Source organism: Mytilus galloprovincialis, chromosome 12, assembly GCF_965363235.1.
Source record: "Mytilus galloprovincialis chromosome 12, xbMytGall1.hap1.1, whole genome shotgun sequence".
NCBI lineage: Eukaryota > Metazoa > Mollusca > Bivalvia > Mytilida > Mytilidae > Mytilus > Mytilus galloprovincialis.
Genome location: NC_134849.1, coordinates 6,795,869 through 6,802,267, shown reverse-complemented (window position 1 = coordinate 6,802,267; position 6,399 = coordinate 6,795,869).

Here is a 6,399-nt window from a genome sequence, read left to right as displayed (position 1 = left end):
CAATAAAACCTATACCCAATGTGTTACGTACAAAAATTATGACAATAAATATGCAAAAGGCTTCGAATTGATCGAGCTTATTCCGACAGAATATTGTATTGTTTCCGAATATCAGTGATTTTTTGTTTGTCCCTAATAACTGTAATACATGTTTAACGTTTCGGTCAACTTTTTCTAGAGGAAATGGTGTATTTACAATGAGGTCTTAGTTCTTGTTCTGTTTTTAATGTCTTACTAAGTTTGAAATAAAAGAATCTTTTATATTTACAAATACTGGAAAGTTATCTTTTTTCATAACAACAGACTTATCAATGGACTATTAAAATAACTTAGATTTTGATATACTTTACATTCATCGGATTTTAACGTCCAAACGTTGAATTGACAGTAAGACACCAATACAAGCAGTCTTTCGAAGTTCTTTGCACCACGTTAACCGACCTCGTATGAAAACACGTTCATTCTGAATACGTCGCAGTCCAACCGTTAATCGAATATCTATGAAATGCAGCAGTCAATATGGTTGCTTACTTCACGATACACAGCTATGTTTCTAATGGTTAGCACCTCTTTATGAGGTAACTACACCCTTTTGCACATTATTTAACTCTTCTAAATGTGTAAAATCCTTATAAAGTTAAAGTAAGGCCATTTTCTCTTTTGTTCCCTTTCATTTGTTTCTCTGGTGTTTGTGTCATGAAAATAAATACAATTACTTTTTTCCACCAAAAATTAAATTGCAAGAATCTTTCCGATAAAAGATATATATTGTGGGTTCGTCTCGTGAACTGTGTATTATTGTAATATTGACGTTATAAAAGAAACTTGTTGCTTTAGTAGTTTCGTTCGATTTTTTTGTGCCTAAGTCTTTCATCATGATTGTTTTACTGGCAATCTTGGCTGGATGCGTATTACTACAATTATAGAGAGAGAGAACATATTATTTGCAAAATCTGATGACTTCACTGTTAGTCTGAACTTCTGATTAATTTGGAAAAAAGCGTTAACTGTATAAAATTATTCATTTGGTTTCTGCAGCTTCCGATTTCACTAAGATACAAGAGATGACCATGTGCTTAAAATGAGTCTCTTGGGAATGGATGACTTTTATTAACCATTTTATATTTTTATTTTTTACGCGAGTTCCGGTATCTATTTTACATTTAATTATCTACAGTCATGTATTCAGGTAGGAATTAGACGCAGAAGACACCAAAGGGAAATACTAAGTCATGAGTCTAAGACAAGCTGAAAACGTCTTAAAAAAGATAAATGACGAAAAGAGAAACAATCTATAAAATACAACAGCACGAAACTCATAAAAACGAGAATCATGATTGCATCCTCTTTATTGCAAGAGGGACGAAAGATACTAAAGGGACAGTCAAACTCATAAATCTAAAACAAACTGACAACGCCATGGCTAAAAATGAAAAAGACAAACAGAAAAACAATAGTACACATGACACAACATAGAAAACTAAAGAATAAACAACACGAACCCCACCAAAAACTAGAAAGTGATCGCAGGTGCTCCGGAAGGGTAAGCAGATCCTGCTCCACATGTGGCACCCGTCGTGTTGCTTATGTGATTGAAAAATGCTAATATATAAAGGGAACAGTAGTATACCACTGTGTGTTTACTAACTGAAATACTTTCAGTAAATACTTTCAGTAAAACCTGCTACGCAGAAGAGCAAGTAGTCAGTATGCTGCAGTTTCTTATCGACAACATATTTGTTGTGTTTGGAGGTAGACTTTCCAACAAATTGTCGGCATTCCTATACTATGGGGACAAACTTTGGGCCTCTTCTTGCCGACCTCTTCTTATTTTCATATGAATCGGAGTTCCTTCAGACACTTGTCAAAAACAAGAGGATCAAAGAAGCCAGATTATTTAATTTCACTTTCAGATATATTGATGATGTTCTTTCCATAAACAATCCGAACTTTTCTGATTGGGTTCCATTAATATATCCGCCAGAACTAGAAATTAAAGAAACAACAGACACGGCTTCCTCCGCCTCATTTTTAGACTTATATCTCGAATGTTAGTACCAAAATCTATGACAAACGAGACGATTTTTATTTTGAAATTATAAATTTCCCCCACCTTAGTAGCAATATATCAACTTCACCTGCATATCGGATATATATTTCCCAACTTACTCGATATTCAAGAGCTTGCAGCTCCTACTCAGACTTTGTAAAACGTCATCAGTGTCTGAGTAGAAAGTGTATGAACCAGGGGTATGTCAAAGAACGTCTCGTCCTTTTTCTAAAAAAGTTCATCGGAAAGTACCAAGACCTTGTTGATAATTATTCCGTGTAAACTTCACAAATAATAGATGATGATCTTGATGTATTGAATCTGCGTACTGATGTTGTTTATCATCTTAACAACGTGTTTTATTGTTCTTTCATTTGACTTTGTTCTATTATTAATATTACTTTTGCTGTTGGAATGTTTTATGTGATATCTGTTTGACGTGGCTCGGTACTTATACATCCCGTCGATGTGTTTGTATTGTCTTTCATTTCTTGCTGGTGTGTTTTGTATATGCGACTTTTTGTATTTCTTTGATTTTTATAACGTGATTCTGTACTTTAAAAAGATCCCGTCCGTATGATATTGTTCTATTTTATGTCATTATAATATATTTCTATTATGAATTACAAAATACGTTGAACCACAAACGTCAATATTATTCAATCGCGATGGGGAATTAACTATTTTTGGGTTCTTACAAATTCTATATAACTTTGGACTATTTCAAATCGTGGTCTATTTCCGAAATTGATTCTTACATATTTTTAATTGTTTAACCCTGTATGATAACATTGCCTATGTAAAACTTCAAAATTGTTTGTATATACATTGAACGACAAATTTATTTGACGTGTAAAAAATTTCTGACGTCAGACACTCGAATCAATGAATGTGTTTGTAGATAGATGTTTTTGTGTTCTGTTAAATTGTTCCTTTTAAAATTGTTACACGATGATGACTGCTGTACCCATGTTTTGAATATTTTATTTATTATGTCTGTTTAGTTCACGCAGCATGGTAAATATAAAGGAATTTGATGAGACTGTCATCAAAGTGAGAGGGTTAGCGCTATAAAACCAGGTTTTATCCACCATTTTCTATATTTGAAAATGCCTGTACCAAGTCAGGAATATGACAGTTCTTATCCATTCGTTTTTTATGTGTTTTGTTATTTGATTTTCCCATGTGATTATGGACTTTCCTATTAGATTTTCCTCTAAGTTCAGTATTTTTGTGATTTTACTTTTCACGGTATTAACACCATGATAGTTTTGATCCAATCTAAAAATTTGCTCTTTTTCCCATTCGTTTAGGTTGACCAGCATATATGTGGCAATATCTTATACTATTGACGTAAGAACAAGAATATTTATATAGTGCAGTGTGCGAATAAATCAAGAAAGCGCAGCTTGCCATTTCAATTTTATGTATAACAATTTCCTCAATAGCAGTGTTAAAATCACATCTTGGGCTATAAAACATTTCTTTGAAATTGAATATAGGTTCTCCGAAATGATACAGTATATAGACATGTAAAAAGTAACATGAGTACACATATATCGAAAGCAAAAAAACATTTTACATTCAGTTCTTTATGCTACAAATATAAAAAGAAATAAAATGTGGTATGATTGCAAATGAAACTACTGTCTTAGTTTAAATGAAGTGGATGTAAGTAATTAAAGACAACCGTACAACCTTTTGGAACATGTATTATGGCATTGTTTATAACAAAAAAAAAACCAGTGGAACTTGTGGTAGGGGGAACAAATATACGTTGACAACGCTAAGGTCAGTTTCATACGGAAAATATGTCGGCTAATTTCTTCCTGGAAGCAAGCAATTAAAAAAAGTAAACTTATAATAATTAAAACTCACACCTACCTATCCGGATCACCCCATGTTGAGTTTTTTTTTGTTATGCATGCTTTCCTTTGTTCTGTAACATTTTGGCGGTAATGTCAAATCCACTATAAAACTTATAAACAATTATACGGAAAAGACTATCTATCAAAATTCACGTAGAAAATATTCAGTGTATATGCTGGGATTCGAACTCAAGACCTTTAGCATATCAAGCCACGACACATACCACTACACCAGGACGACTGGTTACGAATAACAGTAATTTAACATGCTTAAAGAAAGCAAGATATTTTTTTATAAATGGGGCGCGTTGGCAGACCTTTATTCAGTGGGGTTTAAACTAGTGTTGTCAACGGTTAACCAGTTAACCGGTTAATCGGTCGAACGACCGAATACCGAATACTAAAAACGCTAACCGGTTAACCGGACTTTTTTCAATTTTGATAGATTTGATATAAATCTGTATTGAAATCATAAAAATGTCGTCGTGGTAATTTATTTGACAGATCAATTGTCCAGTATATTGATTGCTATTGTTAATCCTAAAAACATAAAATTGATTAGAGTTCGGGGCAGGATCTTAAAGAAACATAATTAGTATACATGTTTTTTTAACAGTAACTTTAAATCAGTAATGAGATTAAATTTTACTAATTACTTCATTATTTCGTTTTTGATCTAATATTGTGTAAACCTACATCTAAATGTGCAACCTCCGTAGTGCAAGGGTTAGTCTTACTTTACATTAAAAAAAATGTAAAATGCAAACCAATGTGCATGTACTCAATTAATGTAGGTGTAATACGAATAACACGCCTAAAGAAAAAAGCAAACACCGTTAAGAAAAAGGTCGTACGATGACCTATAGTTGTTAATTTCTGTGTCATTTTGGTTTCTTGTGAAGAATTGTTTTATTGGCAATCATACCACATCTTCTCTTTTTATAATTAATCATTTCAAATTGAAACATACCACATTATTTTCGGAGACAACAAGAGAAAAGGAAAGAATAATCGGTTTCAGACATATGAAAAAGTCATATTCAATTCTACGAGATTATGATGTTTTTTTTTTCAATCTGAACAAACGCTATAGTTGATACGGTGTATTTGATTATTAAAAGTCAAATTTCGCCAGGAATCCCCACGGACAAGCCTTATAATGCTAAAGGAAAAACTTCAATTCTAAAAGCGTATTTATGTCTTGGATGAAAGGTTGTCAAATGGGCATTTTATGTCTATGTGTAGGGTTCTGTTGATAAGGCTTTCAAACATCAACTTAAACTATCGGTTAACCGGTTAATCGGTCGAACGATTATCCGAGTAACCGGTTAGGCAAAAGTGTACGATTTGACAACACTAGTTTAAACCTTTTTCATTAAAAAGTGAGTTGTCATACTGAATGTTCAATTTGATTTTACTCTTTTTCAAAAGTGGGGCAAGTCGGTAAACAATAAAATTAACGGTATCAATTTTCTTGCACCAGATGGGCATTTCGACAATACATGTCTCTTCAGTGATGCTTGTTGCCAAAATATTTGAAATCCAAAGGTTATATAAAAGATGAAGAGCTATAATCCAAAAGGTCCAAAAAGTATAGCCAAATCCGTGAAAGGAATCAGAGCTTTGCATGAGGAAGATACATTCCTTAATTTATGGTAATGTCTATCATTTTGTAACAGCAAATTTTAATAACACAAAAAAATCAAGAGTAGAGCGATTTTTTTTTATAAAGTGGCGATATAGTGTGGGCCGATTGGCAAGTGGGGCGAGTTGACATTGTTTGATATCTACTCATGGTGGTCGGGGGTCATAAAGGGTATACATCAAAAAGTAATATATAAAGTATTATATAATAGTTGTGTGGCGTTCTAAATTATATTGTATGAATATTTATTTGTCAGTGTAAGATCATCCTCCGGCCTCAGGAATGATCTTACACTGACAAATCGCGTCCTTGTGGGATAACTATTAATGAATTTCCACATTTTTTAGTTTGTGAAATGTAATTTATTTGTTTGAATCACGTTTTGCATGGAAGGTCATGTGGATGCAACTGTTACCGCTGTCAGTCTATGTATGGAAAACCAACGGGGTCAAAATTCTTTATCCGTAAATTGTCAATGTGTAAGTTGGCAATGTATAAATTGTCAATTGGAAAATTGATAATTTGTAACTTGTCTTCTAATTTCAAAATTCTTTTAAATTCGTAAATTGTCAATTTGTAACTTGCATCTGTGTGATTTCAAAATTCTTTATCGGTAAATTGTCAATTTGTATAGTATTTGATGTTTTGGTACTTGTAACAAGTCGATTCGTGAAATGTCAATCTGTGAAATTTCATCATTGTATTATGTTAACGATCATTATGGCGCAGATGTCGCTCAGTTTCTTCTTCGGTGTATAAGCCGCTTGTAAGTAGGATCACCTCCAAATGGAATATATACCTAAGTATTTCTAATCAATTGAGTATAGCAAATCTTT